The sequence below is a fragment of the Rattus norvegicus genome, chromosome 9, assembly GCF_036323735.1.
Source record: "Rattus norvegicus strain BN/NHsdMcwi chromosome 9, GRCr8, whole genome shotgun sequence".
Classification (NCBI taxonomy): domain Eukaryota; kingdom Metazoa; phylum Chordata; class Mammalia; order Rodentia; family Muridae; genus Rattus; species Rattus norvegicus.
Genome location: NC_086027.1, coordinates 91,521,634 through 91,533,165, shown reverse-complemented (window position 1 = coordinate 91,533,165; position 11,532 = coordinate 91,521,634). Strand labels below are relative to the sequence as shown.

General features: G+C 45.7%; 1 long non-coding RNA gene across 1 annotated transcript; it reads left to right on the top strand.

Moving 5' to 3' along the window:
- Positions 1-3,967: 3,967 nt before the first annotated feature.
- Positions 3,968-11,132, top strand: LOC120094723 (uncharacterized). Its single transcript, XR_005489245.2, has 3 exons — positions 3,968-4,089; positions 5,896-5,981; positions 10,530-11,132. It is a non-coding gene; the product is annotated as an uncharacterized LOC120094723 (long non-coding RNA).
- Positions 11,133-11,532: the final 400 nt, after the last annotated feature.

The window sequence follows — 11,532 nt, the reverse complement described above, 5'->3', positions numbered from 1 at the left end:
AGCACTCGTGGCCAAGGCCAGTCAGCAAGCTCCTGGGAAGGGTAGAGTACAGGATGCTCTGGTGTCCTTTTGAGTTCAAATCCTGACTTTGGAGTGTACCAGCCATATGACCTGAGATAGTCGTTTTACCCAGAAGTCAGCCTGTGGTGGGAAGGGCTATCTGGGGAACACTTAGAGCTTTGCTCACCACAAAGCCTGACCACCCCTCGGTCATGCAAATGCCATTGGCCCCCAAAGGCCTCCCCTTCCTGTTACATTCCTATTTCAGTGGTCCAGGTGTCCCTGCCTATCAAGCAAGCACTCTAACACTAAGCCACACCCCCAGCCCACTGATCTCTTCACCAGATGACTTCCATTACATACGTGTTTAAACAAAAACAACAAAGCCGTACCTCGGGGTGTTAGTGGTCTATGCCTTTAATCCCAGCTCAGAGGAGGCAGTTAGGTGCATCTCTGAGTTTGAGACCAACCTCATCTTCAGAGCAGTTTCAGGACAGCCTGGACTACACAGAGAAACCTGTCTTGAAAAATAGAAACAAAAACCAAAACAAACAAGCAAACAAAAACAACGGTACCAAACAACTAGACATTGGTGGCAATCCCAGCACTTGAGAGGTAGAGGCAGGAGGATCATGAGTTCAAAGTTATCCTAAACTACACAATGTATTTAAGACTAGCCTGGGCTATATGAAACCCAGTCTCAATCGCCTGCCCCATCTCTCAACTTATTATTAAATGTCTGAGTTAATGATATATTATGATTTGACTTTTTATATAAACATTTTTATATATGTATGTGTATGTACACACACACATATATAATATGTATATATATGTGTGTGTGTGTGTGTACATACTTTACATATAAACTTGTTATGCTGTGAATCAAGCTCAGAACTTTGACCATGTTAGGGAAGTACTCTAGCACTGACTTTTATCACCTCAACCCCCCATCCCCATTAATTTTCATGTGTGGGAAACGCCATCACCCAAATTCATGTTAGTTCTTTTTGGAGATGGGGCGTTTGGTCAGATTGATCAGGTCTGCCCTCCTAGATGGATTAGTACATTTGTGGGTCAATGGGTCATTGAAGGAATGAGTGACTTTGTTACACAAGCCAGGTCTACCCAATATGTTTGCTGTGTCACCATTGTGCAACGATTTTCTGCCTCGTCATGCTGCTGACACAAGAGGAAGCCCCCCACCAGAAGCCAAGCAGATGCTGAGCCGGTGACACTGAACTTCCTGCCTCTACCACCACAGAGTAATCTGAACCCATTTTCTTCATAAATTCCCGAGCTTTGGGCGTTTTGTTACAGTGACAGAAAGCAGACGGAGACAACACAGAACATTTGTTAAGAGGACAGTCAGTCGGCTCTTCTTCCACCTCTGTGAAGCATGGATTCACATGACTGTGGAATCATTTCATCTTGGTAGATGCCGGACAGAGCAAGGACATAGTTCAGCTTCTTGCACAGTGTGTACCAGAATGCGTAGAACTTGTTCCAGTAAAACTTGACAAAAGCAGGCCCCCATGGGAGTGGCGAAACAAACCTAAAGGCTTCCTAGCCTTGCGGGTCCTGAAGTATGGACTGCAGGCTGGCAGCCTCCCTTTCCCGCCTTCCCATACTCCTTCACCTAGCTCACACCTGACTTTTAATGTATTTGTATAAATGTATGATGGCGGTGGTGGATGTGCACACAGGAGAGATGGCGCTCATGGAGGCCAGAAGAGGGTGACAACCCTTAGGGCTGGAGTTACAGGCAGTTTGTGCATCTGAGTTCCAGACACTGGGTGCATCTGATGTGGGTGCCCAGAGGTGAACCGGAGCCCTTTGAAGAACAGCACACACCCTTCACCACCGAGCTGTGTCTCCAGACTCTGACTATTGCTTTTCTTTTCTATTTTGAGATGGAGTTTCACTGTGCCGCAGGCTGGTCTCAAATGTCTGAGCGCATATGTTCTACCTCTGCACACCCCATCTATCTTCCCAAGCCATGGGCTGGGATTCCAGGCGTGCACAGGAGACTTCCTGCCCGGGCTCCACTGTGGCCACGGTCCTTCCTTTGCTTCTCACGTCTCTGCTTTCTCCTTCCCTCTCCTCGTTGCTGGCACCAGCTCTTCTGAGTCTGCCAGTGCTGGGCTTCTTCCTGCTTGGCAGATAATTCTTCCTTTCGTAATCTCACCTACGGTTCCGGTGTTGACACTAAGGCCTGATGAGCCCATAGTTCCTCCCATGAGCTCCTGATTCTGACATTTTTCCTTTGCCTTTCCTGGAGTGGGTACTTTCAGAATTTCCTCTAATAAGTCCAGGCCATTTACTGTTTCGTTGGCTACTAAAAGCTCGAAGGTAAACTGAGTTCCCATCTAAAACTATTTCCGTGGCTGCTGTTCCCTGCTTCTGCCCACAGACTGGGAGATTCTCTTCTAGAGGCCTTTCTGAACAGACCATGCTCTCGTTGTTTTGGATGAAAACAAAACAAAACAAAACAAAACAAAAACCCAAAATAGCAACTTAAGTTTTGAGGTCACTGTCCGTCCCAGCAGGAAAGTCAAGGAACGTGAGACAGTCAGGAAGTGGAGAGGTGGAATCAGGAAGTGGAGAGGTGGAATCAGGAAGTGGAGAGGTGGAATCAGGAAGTGGAGAGGTGGAATCAGGGAGTGGAGAGGTGGAATCAGGGAGTGGAGAGGTGGAATCAGGGAGTGGAGAGGTGGAATCAGGAAGTGGAGAGGTGGAATCAGGAAGTGGAGAGGTGGAATCAGGGAGTGGAGAGGTGGAATCAGGAAGTGGAGAGGTGGAATCAGGAAGTGGAGAGGTGGAATCAGGGAGTGGAGAGGCGGAATCAGGGAGTGGAGAGGTGGAATCAGGGAGTGGAGAGGCGGAATCAGGGAGTGGAGAGGCGGAATCAGGGAGTGGAGAGGTGGAATCAGGGAGTGGAGAGGTGGAATCAGGGAGTGGAGAGGTGGAATCAGGAAGTGGAGAGGTGGAATCAGGAAGTGGAGAGGTGGAATCAGGAAGTGGAGAGGTGGAATCAGGAAGTGGAGAGGTGGAATCAGGAAGTGGAGAGGTGGAATCAGGGAGTGGAGAGGTGGAATCAGGGAGTGGAGAGGTGGAATCAGGGAGTGGAGAGGTGGAATCAGGGAGTGGAGAGGTGGAATCAGGGAGTGGAGAGGCGGAATCAGGGAGTGGAGAGGTGGAATCAGGTAGTGGAGAGGTGGAATCAGGAAGTGGAGAGGTGGAATCAGGGAGTGGAGAGGTAGAATCAGGAAGTGGAGAGGTGGAATCAGGGAGTGGAGAGGTGGAATCAGGGAGTGGAGAGGTGGAATCAGGGAGTGGAGAGGTGGAATCAGGAAGTGGAGAGGTGGAATCAGGAAGTGGAGAGGTGGAATCAGGAAGTGGAGAGGTGGAATCAGGAAGTGGAGAGGTGGAATCAGGAAGTGGAGAGGTGGAATCAGGAAGTGGAGAGGTGGAATCAGGGAGTGGAGAGGTGGAATCAGGAAGTGGAGAGGTGGAATCAGGAAGTGGAGAGGTGGAATCAGGGAGTGGAGAGGTGGAATCAGGGAGTGGAGAGGTGGAATCAGGGAGTGGAGAGGTGGAATCAGGAAGTGGAGAGGTGGAATCAGGGAGTGGAGAGGTGGAATCAGGGAGTGGAGAGGTGGAATCAGGAAGTGGAGAGGTGGAATCAGGAAGTGGAGAGGTGGAATCAGGAAGTGGAGAGGTGGAATCAGGAAGTGGAGAGGTGGAATCAGGGAGTGGAGAGGTGGAATCAGGGAGTGGAGAGGTGGAATCAGGGAGTGGAGAGGTGGAATCAGGGAGTGGAGAGGTGGAATCAGGGAGTGGAGAGGTGGAATCAGGAAGTGGAGAGGTGGAATCAGGAAGTGGAGAGGTGGAATCAGGGAGTGGAGAGGTGGAATCAGGGAGTGGAGAGGTGGAATCAGGGAGTGGAGAGGTGGAATCAGGGAGTGGAGAGGTGGAATCAGGGAGTGGAGAGGCGGACGATGATACTCAGCTTGCTTTCTCTTTTAGCATTTGGTCGAGGGTCTCAGTCTACAGGATGGTGCTTCCCTGAGGTGCCACACATCTGAGGTGGGTTTCTCTCATACGTCTTTTTTTTTTTTCCCACCTCAACACACCATGGATTCTGCTATGCAGCAGGAGGATTTCAACAAACAGGCTAAAGGAAGAACCTTCATTAATTAAACCCTCCGAGAGGCTGAGCACTGCTTCAGGTCACTTCTGAGCAGTTTGAACTGGGCTCCGGTTACGTATACGTGTCAAGGAGACTTCCTTCTGAACTTTAGCTGCTTCTCAAGGTTTCATTCCCCCATAACCATCAACAGTTGAAAACAACTGTAAATCTAAAGCATGTTTATTTGCTAAATCATGAACCTTACCTACAGTTTTGGTGTAGACAGGCCTGACACTGGATCTCACAGAGGTAGAGGCTTCCTATGTTTTTAATAAACATTTTACAAAAGATTTATTTATTTTTAATGTATATGAGACTGTACCTATCTTCAGAAAAGCCAGAAGAGGGCATCAGATCCCATTACAGATGGTTGTGAGCCACCATGTGGTTGCTGGGATTTGAACTCAGGACCTCTGGAAGAGCAGTCAGTACTCTTAACCACTGAGCCATCTCTCCAGCCCTTAATAAATATTTATAATGCCTAAAACATGTTTTAGTAATATGTAAGCAAATCAGACATACTCTATGCTCAGACAGCTTCAGACCATTTACCATCTGTGTTGGGTGGTTGGTGATATATATAAAAGACATTAGAGATAATCCAGGTGAGAGCATTGAGAGAAAAGGAGGACAGGTCATGTGACAGTCGAGCTATGTGGGATGAGGGAAGGGTCTATATAAGGCAAGTGGAAGTAGGAACTGCGAGGATTCATTTTGCTCCTCTGTAGATAGAAATGCTATCCCATGGGGTTCCCAGGGTTGTGAAGGCCCCATCTAGCTCCTTTTGTCTAGATGGGAGCTGTGAGAAAACAGCACCAAAGCTTCAAGAGACTCAGGCCATTACAGGCACATGACTTCCACCCAGCTGGGGGTTTGGCGTCAAGGTTGTGGGTTTATTTTTCTTTATCTGTAATTGCTGATATGGAGACCAGATAGGGGACAGGAAAGTGCTTCTGTGTAATAGAACCAGTGTCTGGGGAAAAAATGAAACTCTAGGAAATCCCCCATTCTTTCTGATGGGTTTGAGAGAGGGGTTATCAAATGGGTTTTTACTCTGCCTGCCTATGGGTTTGGGGGAATTGATCAAAAGACTTGGAATAACCAGAAGCATAAGAGCATACAAGGAGACATCAAGGATCATGCTTGACAAACCTGTGCCCACAGGCCAAGGAAGCTATGCAGATAGGGTAACTGAGTGGCCTGTGTCCCAAAGCCAGCTTCTTCTCTTTCTGTACTGTGGCTTTTCTTTAAATATTAGGAATGGTTGCTTGAAGTTCTTGCCCCTAAAGGTTGGACTTAAATAAAACTCTAAAGGCAGTATATTGGGCTCAATAATATCTTCCCAGAAACCTCATGGACTTTCTCCAGTATGGCCTTGGGGAGGAAGGAGCAGTCAAGAGATGACACAGCTCTCCCACAGAAAATCCAGACATCCTGCAGAGCCCATAAACCCAAACACAAGGGCTGCCCTTCCCTCCTCACAAGCCCTCCAAGTAGAACAGCTTGCAGAAGGAGGAGGTGGGTCCCTGCTGTTGCAAGAGACATGCGAGGCTGCCTGGGGCTAGCAAGGATTGTCAACCTATAAATAAAGTGTTCAGACAAATGGCTCAACTGTGAAACGCAGTTGAAAAATTAGTGAGGGTGTCATACATTAAGATGTAGGAAGTTGAGTTGTTTTTGTTTTTGTTTTACTTTTTACACAGCTTTCAATTGTTCATCAGACCTCAAGTTAACAGTTAGCTGCTGCTAGCACAGCAGGGGACATACACACAAGAATGGATCCCATTCGGTAAGCCAAGAGGAGAATTTGCACGCTGATATTCATGAACCAAGGCAGATCCCTTAGCAAAGAAAGGAGACTCTTCTCCCAGACACCCAAGGGTGTCAAATTTGCAGTCTTGTTTCCACTAAGCTCTTAAAACCAATCAAAGCAACTTTTTCAATGCTAGAAACTTTGCATTGTTTGATGAACTTTTATTTATCTATTTGTTTATTTACTTATTTATTTGATATGCTCATTATGTAGTTCAGACGCACCTCAAACTCTAGCTCCTCCTGCTTCCGTATCTTGTACACCATACCTCTCTTTGTAAAAACATTTAGGAAATCACACGCAGGCTGTTGTGGGTCCAGTCAGCTCCTAGCCACAGGAACAGACCAGATGTGTCTTTCTGGCCCTGACTGCCCAATATGTCCTGACCACATAGTGGTTTATGTGCAGCTGCATCTTCAACTGTCCCCTCCCCCCTTTTTGCAGAGTCTTCATAACCAAAGACCTTGCACAGAAAGCTCTGTCCCCTCAATTTCAGGACTGTGGCCCTTCTTAGAGCAAAAGGGAAATGACTAATGACTAATTGACATGATTCATAGAAGAGGAACTAGACCGTAAGGGACAAGAAACATGCTGTATCAGACTCTAGAGAACCCGGTCACAGTGCAACCATAATCCTCTTAGATGACTGATCTTCAGCAAATACCTCCAGAACCAGGGCTTTTGTTGGACCAAACACGCTAATACACATAGTACAAATTGATGTGTATTTGATATGTTGCTTTGAGGAATTCATCTGGATTTAGACAGAGAGATGTTCTCAAAGATATATATATATATATATATATATATATATATATATATATATATATATATATATATATATATGCAAGTTGGGTCTTGTGGCCATGTCTGTAATCCTGGCACTGGGAGGATTGTGTGTTCAAGGTCAGCCTGAGCTTGTTCAGTCATGGAATGCTCACTTAACACGTTCGTTAACTTACTGAGAGACAATCTTTAAAAAAGATGCGAGACCCAGCAATGCATGGTTGACTCCTTTGGTAGAAATCAGGTGACTGATAAGAAGAGACGACAGAGAATTTTCACTGTTTGTACATTTAAACCATTATAGAAACAAGTTTCCAGACAGCTGTGAGCTGCCTCATGTGGGCGCTGGGAACTGAACTCAGGTCCTCTGAAAGAACAATGTAAGCGTAACCACTGAGCCATCTTTCCACCTCGGCAGATTTTTATGTATGTGTACGTATGTCTGTGTGAGTGTATGAAACATGTGTTTGAGGGCTCCCAGAGGCCAGAAGATACCATTAGATCCCCTGGAACTGGAGTTATAGGCAGTTGGAATTTGTTTAGTGGTGGTGGCACTGGGAAAAAAAACCCAGGTCCTCTGAAAGAGCAGTGCTGTTTCCTAACCACTGAGCCATCTTTCCCGCTCCGTTCGAAGCCTTTGACATTTGTAGGAAGTGTGTGACCTACTTACAAACAAGTGACATTAGAAGTACATACAAGGCCGAGCAGGTGGCGTGGCAGCTGAGGGCACATGCTGCACGAACTCGAAGACCTGAGTTCACGTCCCAAGAACCCATGTGAAAAGGTGAACACTGTTGGCTGCTGGACTCCCAGAACTGTGGAGGAGGTGGGGCGGAAGATGAGCAGATCCATGGGCTTACTAGTCACTTGACCTAGCCCCAGAGAGAGACCCTGTAACAAGGGAGTAAGATAGAATGTAATAGAATAGAACTCTCAACACTGGACTCAGTATTTGCAAGCTCAGGCACATACACTGGTACATATGTGAGCATACACCACATATGCATACCCCACATATACATTTATACATACATACATACATACATACATAACACACACATACATTACCACCACTACCTACATATATATTTACACATACATATATACATACATAACACACACACCACCACCACCTACATATACATTTACACACACATACATACATACATAACGCACACCACCACCACCACCTACATATACATTTACACATACATATATACATACATAACACACACATCACCACCACCTACATATACATTTACACATACATATATACATACATAACACACACACCACCACCACCTACATATACATTTACACATACATACATACATACATACATACATACGTACCACACACCACCACCACCTACATATACATTTACACATACATATATACATACATAACACACACCACCACCACCACCTACATATACATTTACACATACATACATACATACATACATACATACCACACACCACCTACATATACATTTACACACACATACATACATACATACATCACACACACACACACACACACACACACACGCCACTGCCGCTGCCGCTGCCACCACACATAAGTGCACAAGAACAAAAAACAAACAAACAAACAAACAAACAAACAAACAAACAAACAAACAAACAAAACCAAAACCAAACAACCGAACAACCAAACCAGCTATTCATAGTATACATGAGGAATGATCCTGGTGTTTGTAATGTCAGCTACAGAGGAGGCTGGGACAAGAGGATCACAAGTTTAAAGACTGCTTATTTGACAGTGAGGCCAGTCCAGGTGAGTAAGTGAGGCCTCTTCTCTAAGTAAATGAATAGGGACTGGGGAGATGGCTCAGTGGTTAAGAGCACTGACTGCTCTTCCAGAGGTCCTGAGTTCAATTCCCAGGATCACATGGTGGCTCACAACCATCTGTAATGGGATCTGGTGCCCTCTTCTGGTGTGTCTGAAGACCACCATAGTGTTCTTATATACATAAAATAAATAAGTAAATCTTTAAAAAAGAAATCTATTAAAAAAATCAGTGAGTAAAAAGAAAGTAGGGGATAGGTTCAGGGAGGGGATACTTTCCAAGAACATATGAAGCCTGGATCAATCCCTCATACTCCCAAATAAATCAGAAATTTTATTTTTCTGTTATAACCGCCCTCTCTTCCCTCTAAAGTAAGAAATTCTTTGAAGGCCTGAAGAAAATGGAGAATTAAACTCTTCCTGACTGGGAAGAGGGAGTCTGGAAATTATGCCTGATGGATAGAATGAGAAATCCTGGCAAGGGGCTGGGCGCTGACAGGCGAAGAGATGCGTGTCTGACAGGATTTGGACTGTTCACAGAAACTGAGCCCGAGCAATTATGCAAAGCACGTTGAGAGAGCTCACTGTCAGCTGTCTGACGAATCCAAGCGCAGTCTAGCCATCACATCCAGCTTCCATCCCCATCCTGCGTGTGGTAGGGCCTTTTCTCATTTCCTTGGAATCAGCTGATACAACATTCAAGAGTTCATTTACACTGAGGAATACGGCGATGCCAGGGCTCATTTTCCTGATGCACTTCGGGTCCCTTGTGCATTCATGAGCTGAGACAGGGCGAAACGAGGATTACCGGAGCGAGACTGTGGAGGGACACTGAGGACTCAGATGTGCAGCCACCTGGTTGAGAGCTTACTGCGCCTGCGTGTTAGACATCGGCGCAAATAGAACCAGACGTACCGACTCAAGGGGACAATCACATACCCTGTAGGGCAAGGCTCAGGAGAGAGAGAGATTCTGGCGTTGAGGCAGGATCTTGGGAGGAGGAATGAGGAAAGCTCCACAAAAATCAACGTAATGAAAAAAGCTGACAAACAGGAAGACTTGGAAACACAAAACGCCTCCAGGTTCCAGAAGAATGACTAACTCCTACCTACCTCTGGTGCAGTGCACCCCAGAGTGACGAAATGTGACACACAGCTTAAATGCATACCTCAGGATGGAGACAGGAGGATCAGGAGTTCAAGGTTATCCTCTGCTAATAGTAAGCTCAAAATCAACCTAGGCTACAAAAGACCTTGTCTCAAAGCAAAGCAAAGCGAAGCAGCTAACGAACCGCACCCTATGTACAAACGCCCCAGCTGTGTCACACAAATGCCCTGTCCCTTGTTCCATGGAGCCATTTGAGCTATCAACACTCTTTGTTCTAGCCTACTCCTCCCTTGAAATGGTATATCTTTTATTTACTCTTAAGTTGTGTTTAATACTAGTTTTAAAAGATTTATTTATTTATATACATGAGTATACTGTAGCTGTCTTCAGACACACCAAAAGAGGGCATCAGATCCCTTTACAGATGGTTGTGAGCCACCATGTGGTTGCTGGGAATGGAACTCAGGACCTCTGGAAGAGCAGTTGGTGCCCTTAACCGCTGAGCTATCTCTCCAGCGCCCTTCTAGGCTCTTTAGGAATGATATTTTACACAGTTCATTGAGTTTTAAGATGTTTGTTAGTGTATATTAATTGTGTATAAGAATTTATATTTTCATACACATGCAGTGTGGTTTGATTATACTCTTTCTTGCCTTCCTCCCATTCATCTTTTCTCTCCCAACTACCTCTCCTTTTAACTTTGATGACTTGTCTTTGTGTGTGTGTGTGACTCAATCAGTTTCAATAGGATTGCTTGCAGGAGGAGCAAGTTCGCCTTAGCAGGGGCTACACCATCCAAGAAAATGTCTTTTCTTCCCCCAGCAACCATCAACTGGCTATAGATCCTCAGGCAGGGGAGGATCCCCATGTCCATCCTCCCCCACCGCTTCAGGATGGGATGTCGATTCGTCCAGTCTTCTGCAAATGTTGTGCAGGCATTCATTCGTACTGTGAGTTCAGGAGCGCAACAGCCGGGTTGTACTGAGAGGTCAGGGGCCCCAACATTCCACCCCTCCTCCAGCTCTTAAAATCTTTTCTCCCTCTTTTCTATCATGTCCCCTGAATCTCGGAGGTGTGCATTTAAACTATGGGTCACGTTGCAACACTCTGGAGTGACTGTACACCAGCACGGTGTGGGATTTAATTGCCCTCAAGGAACCTGGAAGCATTTAACTATCACCCACACTCATAATTTTTACCAAGAGTAAGGGTACAGGGCTAGAGAGAGATGGCTCAGCAGTGAAGAGCACTGGCTGCTCTTCCAGAGGTCCTGAGTTCAAATCCCAGCAACCACAAGGTGGCTCAGAACCATCTGTAATGGAATCTGATATCCCCTTCTAATGTGTCTGAAGACAGCGACAGTATACTTAAATGCATTAAATAAATAAATAAATAAATAAATAAATAAATAAATAAATAAATAGAGTAAGGGTGCTTGTTGTTTTTTGTCAATTTGACACAAACCTAGACATATGTGAGAATATAATCTCAGTTTGATTGAGGCTATTCCTCTGTAAGATTGCCTTGTAGGCAGATTGGTGGGGCATTTTTTTTTGCTGATGATGCATGTGGGAGGATTCCACTCAAGTGTGGACGGTGCCATCCCTCCCCGGCAGGAGGTCCTTAGTTGTATAAAAAATCAGACCGAGCGATTCCTGAGGAGCAAGCCAGTAAGCAACTCCTTTGTGACTTCCTTGAGCTCCTGCCCTGACTTTCTTCAGTAAGGAACTGTGATAAGAATGTGTAAGCGGAACAGACCTTTTCCTCCCCAAGTTGCCTTTGGCTGTGGTGTTTTTGTGTCGGCAGGGGAAGCCCTAAGACCATA